Consider the following 16,900-nt stretch of genomic DNA (forward strand, 5'->3'; position numbering starts at 1 on the left):
TCCCAATGCGAGAACCTGGATATTTCAGTTGAAGATACTGAATTCATTTGCCCCTTTTCATTCCTGTGAGTGCTGCGGGCAGGGGCTTCTAATTGACCATAATGGATTGATCTCCCCGTGGTGAAGTGTTTTAAGAAGGAAGAACAGGTGGGATCGTGGAAAATCAGCATAGCATCGTGGCTCAGAAATAGACTCTGCAGCCAGGCAGGTTGCTTGGTTTGGAATTCTGGTCCTGCAACTTACTGGTAACCTCTCCGTGCCTTAGTTTCCTCACAGTTTAAATAAGGATAAAATAATATCTACTTTGTAGGTCTATTTGCAAGGTTTTAAAATTCTTGGAATAGTACCTGGCTCATTATACATGCTACAGAAGTGCTTATTCAATTAAATAAATAAAATCATTTTTGGTAAGAAAACTCTGAACATTGTATGGTTTAGTAGAGGATGCTGACAAGAATAAATAATTAAAATATATTATGAAGTAAGCATAAAAGGTAGTGGTAACACAAAGATGAGAATGAGCTCTGCTTCCTGTGATTTGTGTGAGCAGACAAATGTCACTGTACTCAGAAGCTTAAAGCCTAGTAAGGGAAGCTGACATGAATGAAAACCAGTGGGAAAAAATGTTAGAGTAGAGGTATAAGCAAGAGTGATTAATTTCAACTTGAAAGCAAATGGGGGAGGTTTCACAGAGAGGGGTCCAGCATATTGGTTGATTGCTTGGGCTCCAGAATCAGGCCAGCTCAGTTTAATGCTGACTTTGTACCTCACTGGTTTTCTGACTTGACCTCTCTAATCCTCCATCTCCTTATCTGTAAAGTGGGGATAAATAATAATGATAATAATATGTAGCTCATAGGACAAATAAGAATTCACAGTTAATGTATTGAAAATCTTAGCACAAGGCACTCAATAAATGTGAAGTTTTTATTATTATTATGAGTTGAAACTTGAGTGGGAAAGAACTTTGTTGGTATTAAACATGAGAAAAGGCCCAGAAGTTGAAAAGCATTTGACATAAAGAACAGCAACTCAGTGCCACTTAAACTGTAGTCACCACCGCCAGTCAATGAACAGCTTTTTACTGGTCCATGAACAGGTAAGTATAGAAATTGTGAGTAAACATTTAGAAATAAAAAAAAAACAACAACCAAAAATTGAAAAACTAATTTTATGCTTTTTGGCATACTCGTTGTACACTTGTAATAAAAACTGTGCTTGTAGTTTTTGTCTCTTATTTGCTAGCTGGTTTTGAATTGTGTTTTACAGAAATAATGGTCCATGTCAGATTGGAAATAATAAAAACTTTTCTTTTACCGTTGATGGTTTGAGAAAAAAGTAATTCAGCGGGGTTTGATATGGCATCCGAGAGATGATTCTGGAAAGGTGGGTCAGGGCCATGTTTATGAGGACCCTCCAATGCCTCACAGAGTTCACATTTTTTTTGGTGGGCAACAGGGCTAGTAAGGTTTAGAGGGATTGTTAACCGAAGGTGAGTGGACTTTGCACATTTTGTGTTTTTTTTTTCCCCTAGTCAGCATGTGCTTTTTCTTTCTTTTCTTTTTAAATTAAAAGTTCTGTTTTGTTTTTTTAGTTAAGAGGAGAGACTGGAACTGCTCAGTGTTTCACAAAGATAACTGTTTGTATTTGATAAGAGTTTCCTTAAACAAAGGAATTTGCACTTATCAAAACATAAAGCACTGAAAACACTGAGCACATACTCTGTGACCAGAATGCGTGTGACTTGTTGAGATAAGCCACACCAAGTAATCAGATGAGTCTCCTTTCTTCTTGGGCACCCTCATATAATTAAGGCACAAACGAAAGAGAAAAGACTCTTTCTCATCTCTCAGTTCGGGTCATCTCCTCTGCCTTCCATCATCACCGCCTAACAATCCTACACCTGGCAGGATGGGAAAACGGTTTAATAATCGCTTCCTTTGGGAGGCGTTTGACAGCTCAGAAAGCATGGCCTTTACTCAGGCTCAGAGAAACACAAAAACCTTTCACGTTTTCCTTTCAGCTTCGCAGCCCGGTCCTTCTCTACCTGCACGGGCACCCATCGAAGCACAGGACCCTTCTGCCAAACCATGCGCCTTCTCAGGCCCCTGCCACCCGCCTTGCCTGAGGCTGTGCTTCTGAAAAGCACGCGGCCCTGGCCTGCGCACCACCCAGTCTGAGGGAGACGCCCCTGCACGAAGGACTCAGGCCTAGGGGCTCGGGACCCAGGGCGACACTCAATTATCTAACAGGAGCCACAGCCCAGAAGCTGAGCAGACCTCCGGCCGATCTGTGTCCCTGAGGTCGCCCTTGGAGGGCGAGTGAGACCCCCTGAGGCGTTCCGGAGGTGGCGCCCGGCCCCTGAGTCAGGTCTTTGCCCCGCCTCTCGGCCCGCGGCCTGGTCGGCAAGCAGGGCTGCAGTCACGGGGCGGCGCTGAGGGCCCCAGCCTGGTCAGGGGTGTGGCCGCCGCCACCGTAAGGCTAGGCCGCAAGCCCGGTCCTGGGAGCCGCCTCCGTCGCCGCCGTAGGAGCCGCCCCATCAGGTGCGTTTGCGGCCGACCTGGCAGTGCCCGCGGGCGGCTGGACCGAGGCCTTGGCTCCTACCCACGGCGGTCGGGCGGGCTGAGGTTGGAGCAGGCCAGGGGCGGGGGCAGACGGGGACGGACTTCCAACATCGCTCATTCGGGGGAGTGACGGGAGGACCTGGCTGGGGAGCGGCGGGTTGGCAGCCTGTGGCTGGCCCTTCGTGACACTGGAGGCACCGAGCCTAGAAATGGGGAAGGTGTGACGTGGGGGTGGTGGAGGATACTGCGGGACAGCAGCGAGCACGGCCCTCAGCCGTCCTTCCCAAGATGGTTTTACTTCCCGTCAGCAACAGGGCTCAGCCCCAAGCCGCCCCTTTCACCCCTCCATCTGCAAACATTCCTGGTCCCCCTGAGCCTCCAGTATGCTTTATGCAGTTCTTTTGGGGTTCCTTTCGCATTTTACCGTGTACTTTCGCTTTTGATGCATCTAGTTGCTGCTACTAGACTCTCCTAGAATCTAAGTACCATGAGGGCAAAGTCCCATCTGACTTAGGACTCAGAGCTACTCGATAAGTAATTGAATGAGTACCTATGCCGTAGAACTGAGTGAATTAACAAATGAGTAAGTGAAATGAGTGCATATGAGATCGAACTGAATGAATCAGTGCATGAGTGAAAATAAGGATATATGAAGTGGAAGCAGTGGAGATGCAGGCTTACAACTCCTATGTTTTGATAGCTTTCCAAAAAGTTGTGTAAGTGTTGCACTTTTGCAAATGGAGGCATTCTGACTGGGACCACTTAAAAAGAGTTCTATTCTATGCTGTTAAAATAATCTCCAGAAACGCCCCCTGGTATTTCCATTTTTGGTGGACTTGGCTTTATGTGTTTGCTTAAAACAAAATATGCCTAGGTTTTTTCTTGCTTGTGTTTTGTTCACTTCTACTTTGGACGTTTAAGGAATCATTGTCACTATAATATTTCATGCATTTCTTAAAGATAAGGGTGACTGTAAAGGCAGAACCATATGACTCTGACTTGTTTGTAAAACCAGGCATTTCTTTTGAATTCAGAGTTATTAAGACTCTTGTCTGTTTTCCTGAGACAGGTGCTGGCTGATTTGCAGGTGACTGAAGAAGGCTACATATGGCCCAGAGAGACATTTATCTGTTTGTAAACACATAGGCTTAGCACATAGCTTTAATACAGTTGGTCACTGCAGCAGTTCTTAGTTTCCAGGCCCAGGTTCCAGAAGAGCCGGATGACCTTGGACTTGCCACTTGATCTCTTTAGGTTTTAATTTCTTAATCTCCAAAATGAAGGTGTTTAGCTAGGGACCCTTCCTGAGTTAAACCTTTGGGATTCTTTTTTATTAGGGTTAGAAGGTGAAATTACCAATGATTTCCTGGAGTTCTGCTTACTTCACCTCCTCTGTTTGAGATTCCATAGCATTTTGTCTCTGCTGTCTTCTCTGCTATTTACAATTCATTTCCTTTCTTCTCCACATCTGCAATAAGAAAGCCTGGGAGCTCAAGATAAGTGTAATAAACCCTAGGCTGGTGGGGAGAAAAGAGGGCAAGATTTTCTTCTACATTGTCACAGGCTCCTTGTCCTGGGTCTGACTTGTTTCCAGTGCAACCTAGTCTGACAATGCTATATATTCCCAGTGTATCTGGGGAACTACATCCCTATTTCTTTGCATGCATTTGAGATTAGTTATCATGGATCACATTTTGGAGCTGGAAGGACCTTGGAGATTTTTTAAAGGCACTTCAAAAGTCATTATACATACGTATTTAAATATTTTTGCATGCTACATTTAACAAACACAAAGTTCCAAACGTGTTAAGTAAAATGAAATTAATGTTACCTACTTCAGTTAATTCAAGTTTATAAGGAGAAGTGGAATACACGTGTTGCTTGGTGAAAAGGGCCAACCCAAAGAGCCAGTTATGAGGTCATGTGTCATACAGGCATGGAATGTTACAAAGCTGATATTTATGGGGCACTGACCATACACCAGGCACTGTTATATTTAATCTTTTTACTTATATTGCCCCATTTAATTGTCACTATATACCTAAGAGCTAGATACTATGGTAATTCCTATTTGACCTTCTTAACTAGAAACAGCACTTGGAAAATGGGAGAGTTAGGACTCAGAACTCAAGCAGATGGAAACAGGGTTTCTCCCAGAAACAAGACAATCTTGCCAGGAAAGACTGTGTGACTTTGAAGAATGTGGTCTCTGTGTGTGTTCAAGCATATATACAAACCCTGCGTTATTTGGGTAAATGAATTTAGAATGAGAGTACAGGGTGAAATGATTAAGACTGAATTATAAGGGAGTTGGTTGTTTTATCATTTTGAAAATTATTGAATTCCATTGAAATTCTAGGATACTCTGATACTTTGACCTAGGTGCCCATGCATCTTAATTTTAAACGTGTTCAGACTTACCAATTTAGGGAATATAAAATGAGTGGCATCAAGAGTTGTCATCAGTGAATGGCACTTAAGGGCTTTGAACCATGAGTGCCAAGCAGTGTTGTTTCTTGGACTAGCTTTGTGCCCTTGGTAAGACACTGCCTTCCAACCTCCTTCTTTATAAGACCAACAGTCCCTAGTATAGACAAAGAACAATGCCTACATCTGTGTAATCCAGAGACAAGAATGCAGGATGGGTTTCCAGAACTCTTATAATTAATTGATGAGAGCAAAAGAGGAAAAGAGAGGCCCGTAAAATAAGTGGGAAATTATTTTGTTTCTTTTTTGTCAGCCAAGTTTAGCCCCATGGAAAGCAGAGACCAGTTGTGGCCGCCTGAAAAACTAAGAGCTGATGCCAGTTTGATTTAGCTCAGGAGGCTGAAACCTTCTGCCCCGAAGGCTGGTGTGATGGAATAGACCTTCCCGTTGCTCACAATATTATGAAAAAAACATTAAAGCAACAATTTTTATTACTTGCCCTGAAGCTAGAGCTTTAAAATGTACTTTCTCCTCCTACCCTCCCTAAACCACTTAGCTTTTAAAAACAAACAACCCATTCATGTGTTTGTTATAGTCACATGATTAGTTCTTTCTCTTTATTCCTGGGCTCTTTTCTTTAATGCAGTGAAGTATCTGGAGGGGTGTACCTCTGGATCTCTGGAATTTTCCTTTAGTTATTTTATTCAGAAAATATTAATTTCAATAACCGTTTATTGAGTGTGTACTATGTGCCAGATAAAGATGAATGAGAACAAATTTAAATAGGAGAGTGATCCATCTGCAAACAATCGCACCACAGGGTAATGTGGAAGTAGTGGTCACTCACTCTTCCAGGAAAGAGGTGTGACTGGAGCTCAGGAAGACTTTGCAGAGAAGGTGAATTTTGAACTGTGTTTTAAAGCCTGAAGACCAAGCAGAGGGAGAAGGGTATTCCAAGAATGGAGAACAACAAGAGCAAGGAAAAGGAGGCAAGTATGAACATGGCATTCTTCAGGAGATGGGACTTCAGTGTGGCTGTGGTAGGGAGGTCTGGTAAGGCTAGGGCCAGACATTGATGGTCCTTGAATGTCATGTTATTTAAACTTTATCACAGTCTAGATAATCCTTTTCAGCATTATTTTTGTTTTGTTTTGTTTTGTTTTGAGACAAGGCCTCTCTCTGTCACCCAGGCTGGAGTGCCATGGCAAGATCTCAGCTCATTGCAACTTTCGCTTCCTGGTTCGAGTGATTCTTCTGCTTCTGCCTCCCAAATAGCTGGAACTACAGGCGCATGCCACTATAGCCTGGCTAATTTGTGTATTTTTAGTAGAGACGGGGCTTTGCCACGTGGGCCGGGTTGATCTCAACCTTCTGGCTGCAAGCTATCTACCTGCCTTGGCCTCCCAAAGTGTTGGGATTACAGGCATGAGCCACCGTACCTGGCTGTTTTCAGCATATTTAAGCTGAATTTTAAGCAGAGGAGTGATATGATTGGATTTTCTTAAGAAAATAGCTACAGTAATGTTTCAGAAGAACTGGGGAAGGAAGAGCCAGAAGGCCACAGGAAAATGAAGATGCTATTGCCACAGTTCTAATGAAATAGGATAAGGATCTAAACTAAGATAGGTTTGAGAGGCTTTTTGAAAACAGCAGGATTAATGACTAGCTGGATATGGGAAATATGTTTAAAAATAATCTGAGGTTTTGGAATCGCTTAACTGGGTGAGTGGAGATGCCACTAATGAGGGTAAGAAACGTACGGTGAGGAAGAGGTTTCGAGAGAAAGACGGTGAGTGAGTGGAGGTAGCTGTGGAACATCCAGGTGGAGATCCCAGGATATAGCCTTTTCTGTAGCTGTGCTGTGATGTCACACAGTCAAGACCTCAGCCAAACATTACAATAGGGTCTCGGTCTAAAAAGACACGTCAGTTTAATAACTCACTTAAAAAATACATCATACTTATCTAATGACCATTACATTATATTTCAGGTGAGTTCTTAGAGAACTCTGATTCTTATGTAAGTGCCAGTAAAGGAAAGAAGATGGGAGACTCAAACAATGAGGGGTTATTACAAGCTGCCAGAAGAAACTGAAAAAGAAATACAGACCAGAGTGGTTCAAAGGAACAAAGATAAGGAAATGGCAGGAGTGTTGCAGAGAGCAGTGGTTTCCAAAGACACAGGTATAGGCAGATATGAAATACAGAAAAGAAGTTGGAGCTGGTGCTTCCAAATAACTGTACTTCTTTAATGGTAAGATATCACAAGCTTTGATTTCTCATCTTATTCAGTTTGTCAGGAAGAGACAAACAGGAGATTGTTCAGAGGTGTGGGTGCTGGGCAGAGGGCTTGATCTCATTTTGCAGAGAAAGTATTTGGAGACTTTGAACTAAGCAAAGAGTAACAGGAAAAGTAAGATAAAAATGAAAAGGGTAATGATTTGGAGAAATTTTCCAGAAAATTTAAGTAATTCTATGACAAACCAGTGTTAACAAAGAAAAAGGGAGATCAATGCAGTGTTCTCTTGATGCAGTGGTATTAGACTTCCTTGGAAAAAAGATTCACATAGCACCTTATATTTAAAAAGCAATTTTATATTTGATTGTTATAAGAACCTAGGAAGTAGGTGCACCCAGGCATTATTATCTTTCTTTTGTAAACTAAAAATCTGGCATGAAGGAGGCTGCAGTTTGTCTCATGGCTCAGATGGCTCAGATCCCATGGCTGGCAGGGACTCAGAGCCTTCTGACTTTGGGTCCATTGCTTTGTCCATTGTATCGAAGCCTTGCCTTACCTTGGAACCTTGGCCTTCTGCAGTGTGTCCCCTCCTTCCCTTACCGTATCATATGACGGAAATGTAAAAGTAAAGCAGATGGTATTTGAACACCAAAAGAGCCAAGATCTCTGCAGAGACAGACAGTGACGTGAAAGGATCCTTAGCACTGATTATGCTATATACATGGGGATGTTCATGAAGGGTTGTGCATAGAGCCTATCTATGTAAATCAAATGACACTTTCAATATGGTAGGGGAGTCCACAATATCAAAGTGTTATGACTAAATTTTTTATGAGGCAAATAATGCCTTTGTAAAATGAACAGTCACTCCTTGATATATTATCTGAATAAATCCAGACTTTCAAATACAGGGTTGACTTAAAGCAAGATAGTAGCCTACATCTATATTTATCATATGTGAAGATTTTTCTCACTTGGGTATTGAATATGAAGATGGGGATCTGGAGCTGGATCCTCTAATTGTTAGAGACCATTTAAAATATAATGAACACCATGACTCGTAGTTAAATCCATCCAGCTACCTTTACTGTTTACCAAGTACCTAACAGGTAGGCCATAGGATGGGGCAAAACTCAGCTGGGAAATGGAGAGACAAGCCCAGCACTGGCACTGCCTTCAGTCTGACAGACCACAAGAGAGGCATAAATGTAAATTCACCAATATAGTGAGCCAGGGTAAGAAAACCAGAAACTCTTATGGTCGTCGAATTCTACATCAGTATTAAAATGAAACCAAGTATATTTCAAAGCAGAGACCATTATATTAGACCCAGAGTTATTTTGTACTGATAAAAGATAACCTCTGTAAGGAAGAAGGGATAGTTGTGACTCTTTTGCATCAAACATCTAAAAATGCATATCTTCAAAATATGTAAAACTAATGATCAAAAGTATGAGAAAATAAGCAAAGCTACTTGTAGGACACCTTAGATCTGTTGTTTTACATGACAAATTAAATAGACAAAGTCAAATGGTAATATGCAAGATTTGAATAATATAACTAATGAGGTTAAATAATATAATTTTTATGAATGAATAGGGATATGGAACATTTAATAGTATATTTTATTAATCAAAAATAATTATATTGTGTATGAATATACATGTACATGATATATATTGGGATATATATGGGGTATATGTGTGTATATATATTTCCTTTTTTGCATTAATAAGTTTTTTTATTTTATTGTAAATTGACAAATTATGATTGTATATATTTATGAGGTACAAAGTAATGTTGATATATGTCATAACACAACATTCCATACAATATGGAATGATTAAGTCAAGCTAATAAGCATACCCATCACCTTAAATACTTATTTTTGTGGTGAAAATATTTGAAATTTGCTCTCTTAGCAATTCTGAAATATACAACACAGTATAATTAACTATAGTCATCATGGTGACAACATAATCTCAAAAAACATATTCCTCTTGTTTAATTAAAACTTCGAACCCTTTGGCATTCCCCATTTTCCCCAACCCCTCAGACTTTGGTAAGCACCATTCTACTCTACGCTTCTTAGTTCTGTTGTTTTAGATTCCATATAGAGGTGAGATCATGTGGTATTTGTCTTTCTGTGCCTATGTCTGGCTTATTTCATTTAGCATAATGTCCTGCAGCTTCATCCATGTTGTCACAAATGACAGAATTTCCTCATTTTTAAAGGCAGAATAGTATTTCATTGTGCATATATACCACCTTTTCTTTATCCATTTATCTGTTGATGGACACTTAGGTAGATTCTATAATTCGGCTATTGTGAATAGTGCTGCAGTGAACATGGGATAGTGCTGCAGTGAACATGGGATTGCATATATCTCTTTAATATAATTATTTCAAATCTTTGGATATGTACTTAGAAGTGGGACTGCTGGATCATATGATAGTTCTAGCTTTAGTTTTTTTGAGGACTCTCCATAAAGTTTTCAGTAATAGCTATATGAATTTACATTCCCATCAACAATGCGTAAGAGTTTCCTTTACTTCGCGTTGTCACCAGAATTTTGTTTTTGTGGCAGGATCTGGTTCTTTTGTCCAGGCTGGAGTACAGGGGTGTGATCTTGGCTCACTGCAACCTCTGCCTCCCAAGATCAAGCCATCCTCCCTCCTCAGCCTCCTAGGTAACTGGGACTACAAGTGTACCACTGGGCCTGGCTAATTTTTGTATATTTGAAGAGATGGGGTTTTGCCATGTTGCCCAGACTGATCTCAAACTCCTGAGCTCAAGTAAACTACTCCCCTTGGCCTCCCAAAGTGCTGGATTACAGGAATGAGCCACAGTGTCTAGTGCACTTGTTATTTTCTGTCTTTTTCATAGTAGCCATTCTAACTGGGGTGAGATATTATCTCATTGCAGTTTTGATTTGCTTTTCTTTGATAATTAATTATGTTGAGCATTTTTAAATATATCTGTTGGTCATTTTTATGTCTTTTGAGAATTGTCTATTCAGGTTCTTTGTGCATTTTTTAATCGGGTTACTTGTTTTCTTGCTCTTGAGTTGTTTGAGTTCCTTATAGAGTTCATCCCTGAGCAATGCAGAGCTTAGGTGTGCTGACTCCCTCTACATTTGAAAATTCTAGTATAACTTTTGATTCCCCCAGAACTTAACTACTAATAGCCAACTGTTGACTGGAAGTCTTACCAGTAACATAAATAGCCAATTAGCATGTATTTTATATGTTACATGTAATATATATACTATATGCTTACAATAGAGTAAGATAGAGAAAGGAAAATTTTATTGAGAAAATCATAAGGGAGAGAAAATATATTTACTATTTATTAAGTGGAAGTGAATAATCATAAAAGTCTTCATTCTTGTCATCTTTATGTTGAGTAGGCGGAGGAGGAGGAGGAAGAGAAGGGGTTGGTCTTGCTGTCTTAGGGGTGGCCGAGGTGGAAGAAGTGGAGGAGGTAGAAGGGGAGGGAGGAGAGGCAGGCCCACTTGGTGTAACTTTCTGGAAATACATTATAATTTCTGTATGGCTAGTTTTCTTTTTTGGAAAATGTTGTAAAGTTTATCTTAAAGTGTTTCTATACAGCGTCAGTCTTCCGCTATTTGCTTTAGCTTCAGTGCCCATATCATAGAAGCATTCATGTCATAAAAGAAGTCAAAGTGATCTTAAATAATCAGAATGGTTCTGCCAGATTGTCTGTTGTTAATTTGCTTTTTGGTACTTTTATATCCTCCTCCTCATCATAAGGCACTGGTTCAGAAGCATTCCGTCAAGTTGTCTTCTGTCAATTCCTCTGGTGTGTAGTGTCTATTAGCTCTTGAATTTCTCCAAGATTCATATCTTGATATCTTCACTCACCACCTTTTTCCCACTGTATTCACAATCGCTTTCATGATTTCCTTGATTGGCTTTGTCATAAATCCTGTGAAGTCAAACACAACAGCTGGGCACAGTTTTCTCCTGCAGGAACTTATTTTTGGCTTGATGGCTCACAGCTTTTTCTATAACAATGATGGTGTCTTCAATGGTGTAATCCTTCTAGACTTTCATGATGTTCTATCAGGGTTCTCTAACATAGTGTTGACATCCTTTCCACAGAGTACTGTGTATAATGAGCCTTCAAGGTCCTTGTGATCCCCTGATGTAGAGGATGGTTAGAGACGTTGTGTTTGGGGGCAAGTAGAACACTTTGATGTCTTTGATGTTGAACTCATAGAGTTCTAGGTGGCCAGGGGCATTGTCTAATATGAAAATAATTTTAAAAGGCATTCCCTTACTGGCAAGATACTTTCTGACTTCAGGGAAAAAGCATCAGTGGAACCAATCCAGAAAAATAGTTCTTGTTTAAGCCAAAAGACTGGCAGCTGATGTTTATCTTTTCCCATCAAGGCTTGGAGGTTAGCCTCCAAGATAACAATCCTGACCATAAACCTGACTGAATTTGCACAAAACAGTAGAATTAGCCTATCCCTTCCTACCTTAAATCTTGGTGCTCACTTCTCTTCCTTACTAGTAAATGTCTGTCCTTTGTGGCTTTTTTTTTCCTCCCCAGAATATAGCATGTTCATCTGCATTAAAACTCTGTTTAGGCAGGTATCCTTTCTCCTCGATGATTTTTTAACAGCTTTGCAATATAGTTTGATATCAGGTAGTGTGATGCCTCCAGCTTTGTTTGTTTTGTATAAGATCATCTTGGTGATTTTTGTTTTTATTCCCTATGAATTTTAGGATTTTTTTTTTCTATTTCCTTTTAAAATATACTTTCTGGCCATTTTTCTCTCTCTTCATGTTCTGAAATTTCTATTATGTGAAGGTTAGTTCCCTTTATTGTGATTGTGTCACATAATTCTTGTAGGCTTTCTTTGTCTTTTTCATTCTTTTTTCTTTTTTCTCCTCTGGCGAATAATTTCAAATATTCTGTCTTTAGCTCACTGATCTTTCTGCTTAATTGAGTCTGCTGTTGAAGATTTCTATTGCATTTTTCAATTAAGTCATTGTAATCTTTATCTCTAGGGGTTTTTTTATTGTTTCTACTTCTTTTTCTACATTCTAATTTTGTGTATTATTTTTCAAATTTCATTTAATTTTATATCCATATATTCTTGTAGTTCACTGAACTGCTTTACAAGGATTCTTCTGAATTTTTTTCTGCCACTTTATAGATCTTCATTTTTTATTCTGTTATTGGAACTTTGTTAGTTTCTTTTGATGATCACAGATGCTCTTTGACTTACGATGGGCTTATGTCCTGTTAAACCCATAGTAATTTGAAAACTTTGTAAGTAAGAAGTGTGTTTAATACCCCAATAAACCAATTGTAGTGTCAAAAAATTATAAGTTGAGCCACATAAGTGCAGATGCTCCTTGACTTACAATGGGGTTATATCCTGATAAGTACGTTATAAGGTTGTATAGTTGTAAGTTGAACCATCATAAATTGGGGACCGTCTATATTTGTAATCCTTGTGTATGGGGTTATATCCTGATAAGTACGTTATAAGGTTGTATAGTTGTAAGTTGAACCATCATAAATTGGGGACTGTCTACATTTGTAATCCTTGTGTTCTTTCATGGGTGTCTGCACATTTGAAGAGACAGCTTCCTTCTGAGTGCAGTGATATAATGACAGCCCACTGCAGCCTTCACCTCCTGGGCTCATAAGATTCTCCCACCTCAGCCTCCTGAGTAGTTGGGACAACAGGTGTGTGCCACCATGCCTGGCTACTTTTTGTATTTTTTGTAAATATGGGGTTCCACCATGTTGTCCAGGCTGGTCTTGAACTCGTGGGCTCAAGTGATCTACTTACTTTGGCTTCCCAAAGTGCTGGAATAACAAGCATAAGCCACTACATCTGGCCCCAACAGTTTGCTCTTCTGGTCTTTACAGGTATTCTTTGGCAGGGATTGATCTTTGCTTCTTAGTCTAGGGTGTGATTCTTATTGGGTCAGGTGGTAATAACCCCATGCAGGAAGAGCTTGCTATAGTTAGCTGGGCTGCTGCCTTTGCTCTGAGGTCTGATGGGGCTGCTGGCTAGGCTCCCATGCCTGGGGGAGACCACTGACTGGGCTCTGCTATAATTTCTGACTGGACAAGGTTGTAGGGTATATTTCCTGACTGGGTGGTACTACTTTTTGGGTTCAACAGTTATGCAGGCTGCAGGCTGGACTCTGAGTTTAGGTGGAGTTGCTGCTCAAGATGGATGGGGTCTGGAGGCTATGCGGCATAGAACTGCGCAGTTGAGGATTGCCTCTTCCTGGGTAGGGCCTTGGAGTGGGCTCTGAGTCTGGATTGAGTCACTCTTTGGACTTCTGGGTCCAAACCCTATGAACCCCTATGATCCACAGAAATGCCCTGTGATAGTCATCTCCACATCTCCCTCCTGGGTAAGGCATTGAGGTGGTCTCTGAGGCTAGATATGGAGGCTGTCCATCTAAAGACTCAAACCAGGCTGACCTTCTCATCGTGTTTCTGTGAACAGTGTGCTTGGCTTTGCAAGTGAGCTGTACCATTGGCTGGTGTCTCTGATTTTGCACCACTGCTGGGAGGAACATAGAGCCATCACCAAAATTTGCACACTGGTCCCTGTGAGCTCTGCCTCCTTTCTTTGTTTATACCTAACCCCAGGAGGTCTAGCCATGTCATTACTGCCAGTATTCCCCATGAGGTCAGACAGACAGAAGTGGACTTTCTGGGAAGTGTCTCAGAATGCTAGGGAGCCGGATGTCTAGAAACTCTGTTTACCTTTTTTTTTTTTTTTTTTTTTTTTTACTGTATGGGCCCAGTTAAAAAGATCCTCTTGGCTGGGCACAGTGACTCAAGCCTGTAATCCCAGCACTTTGGGGGGCCGAGGTGGGTGGATCATGATGTCAGGAGATCAAGACTATCCTGGTAAACATAGTGAAACCCTGTCTCTACTGAAAATACAAAAATTAGCTGGGCGTGGTGGTGTGCACCTGTAATCCCAGCTACTCAGGAGGCTGAGGCAGGAGAATTGCTTGAACCCAGGAGGTGGAGGTTCCAGTGAGCCGAGATTGTGCCACTGCACTTCAGCTAGGGTAACAGAGCGGAACTCTGTCTCAAAAAAAAAAAAAAAAAATCCTCTCTCTGCGTGTCACCATGCTGATTTGGGAAAGCAGGAGGGGCAATGTGGTCAACGTGAGATTGTTCCTCTTCTAATGTGGTTTTTATTTGATTCAGCGTCCTATTCATTCAGCTGTCTCCGTTTCTTTCTCAAGTTTGTAAGTTTTCACAAAAGTGTTCTTGTCTTTGGATTGTTGCTTGTTGGACTTTCTGTAGAGGGAAGTGAAGCCAAGTGAAGCCTGGGATTTCCTCTTCTGCCATCTTGCTGATGTCACACCTACGTATTTACAGAAAATTCACATCCTGCTTGTAACATTTATGAGAGATTGTGAAAAACAAAACAACAATGACAACAACAACAAAAAACCCAAAAGCTTTAAATGAAGACTTTAGTGAATTCCAGAGTCCTTCTTACTCTTACTGGCCTTATGCTTTAGTCCTCTGGTTTAGCCCCTGTTTCCAGCTAGCTTTTAACAGGCTGAGATGATGAAAAGAAAACATCTTTCTCTCCTTTCATAATGCTGTGAAGTAGCGCATATAATTCATCTTCCATGTTTATATACATATATCTCTTTTGTGCCCAGAACATAATTTTGAGATTCTTTTTTCATTATCAAAATACAATGGATCTATGCTATTCATAACTTATCTGAGCCTGTATTTGTTACATTTGAGTATTTTAAATCATTAATTCCATTTGTATTATATACCAAAATTTACCATCTAAAACACCTGGCTATTCTTTTGTAGGGTTTTTCTTTTCATTAGCTTTTTTGAGCTAAAGCTTTAAGAAAATCAGGGACCAAAGAAAGGCTAGAAAGTGACTGGAGGCATCATAAACACCAGTTAAGTTCTTTGAGAAGCAGAAGGTACATCATGGAAGTCAGCATTATTCTGAATTCATTTCATTGCCTACACAGTCCAAATTTTGGTGTTTACAACTTAAACTAATAACTCACTGGCACCTTGCATTTCCTGTGGCTTAATGGTTAAGAACATGGGCTTTGAAGTCATTGTCCTGAGTTCAAATCTGAGGTCTACCACCATCACCTATGCGACTTTGGGCCAAACACATATACTCTTTATACCTCCATTTCTTCATCCATAAAATTGAGATGCAAATTATAACTGTCTGCAGTGGGCAGAATACTGTCTTCCCTATCACCACCTATGGTGGCCATATCTTAATCCCTGAAACCTGTGCATGTTAGGTTACATTGCAAAGGGGAATTAAGGTTGCAGATGGAATTAACCTTATTAATCATCTGGCCTTAAAATAGGAAATTGTGCTGGATTATCCTGGCCCCAATTTTAAAGACCACAAGGGTCTTTAAAAGTGGAAGCGTGAAGCAGAAGAGGAAGTCAGAGAGTTCAGAAGATGTGATTGTGGAAGAATGTTCAAAGAGAGACAGTGCCACTGGCTTTGAAGATGGAGGAAGGGGGCCATGGGCCAAGGAATGTGGGTGACCACTAGAAACTGAGGAAAGCAAGGGAATAGATTCTTTCCTAGAGCTTCCAGAAAGGGATGCAGCCCTGCCAATACCTTGCTTTTACATGATGCATACAGTGTCAGACTTCTGTCCTACAAAACTGCAAAATAATAAATTTGTATTCTGATACCAAAGTTGTGGTATTTTGTTATAGCAGAAATAGAAAACAAATGCACTGCCGTATGGGTTTGTGGTAAGGGTTAGGAAATGGAAACCTTTAGGACAGACCTGCCACATGGTAAATACTCAGTTTAGTATTAGCCACTATTACTATCCATTGGTACTTTAGTTTCCCTTCTGTCTTTGCTCTTTTGTGGTAGTTGTCTTGTAATTACCCAAATTTGTGGGTATCTTCCCTACCAAGACTGTGGCCCTAGGTGTTTTTCACTCTCATTTCAGTCTATACTCAGCCTCCAGTAATTTGTCAAAATTACCATTTCAGAGTTCCTACCATTTTATGGTTCCAGCAGCTTCTGTTCCATGTGAGTAGATCTTGGCTGTGACTCTCTGGATTTGCCTGTCTCTCCAGATTTTAGGGTGGTAGTTTGCCCTGCAACTTCAGTTCTCTGTGTGTGTGTGGGGGGTGGTCCAAGGAAAGTCACTGGTTTTTACTTTGTTTTGTTTCATTATTATAAGGACATGAGTGCTGACTTCCAAGTTCTTTACATGTTGGTACTGAAATTGGAAGTGTGGGCAGTGCTCTTTACCCTATGGCTTTAATAATCTTTCTATACACATGAGATCTTCATCTCTATACTTGACTTCTTTCTGATTTCCATTATCTGGTTTCCCCTTCATTAATTTCATTTCCAAGCATGCTTTTTCTGTATTTTCTATTTAGGTTAGTGGCTTCTCAATCTAAGGGATAGTAGGTAATTTGATGTGTCTGAAATACAGGGTACAAAACAGGCTCATAATCGGGGAGATTACCCTTAATTCTCCAACTTTCCTGAATCTTTTTCTTCAGAATTAATAAGTCACCAAGGGCTGTTGTGTCTACCTATGAATTTTGCCCACATCCTTGCTGTCATTGCGCTAGTCCTAACCCTTGACTCGGCCAAGCAGAATATTTT

At 40.6% G+C, this 16,900-nt stretch overlaps 1 protein-coding gene across 2 annotated transcripts in view; it reads left to right on the forward strand.

The window, feature by feature from the left end:
* The first annotated feature begins 2,239 nt into the window (after positions 1 to 2,239).
* Positions 2,240 to 16,900, forward strand: part of CPQ (carboxypeptidase Q) — a 502,032-nt gene continuing 487,371 nt past the window's right edge. Inside the window, exon 1 of one of the 2 annotated variants that reach the window (XM_030937692.1) lies at positions 2,240 to 2,543. The gene's annotated coding sequence lies outside the window, so the exon portion shown is untranslated. The remainder of the gene's footprint in view (positions 2,544 to 16,900) is intronic. The other variant, XM_030937691.1, reaches the window with a different exon arrangement.

This window comes from Rhinopithecus roxellana, chromosome 9, assembly GCF_007565055.1.
Source record: "Rhinopithecus roxellana isolate Shanxi Qingling chromosome 9, ASM756505v1, whole genome shotgun sequence".
NCBI classification, from domain to species: Eukaryota; Metazoa; Chordata; class Mammalia; order Primates; family Cercopithecidae; genus Rhinopithecus; species Rhinopithecus roxellana.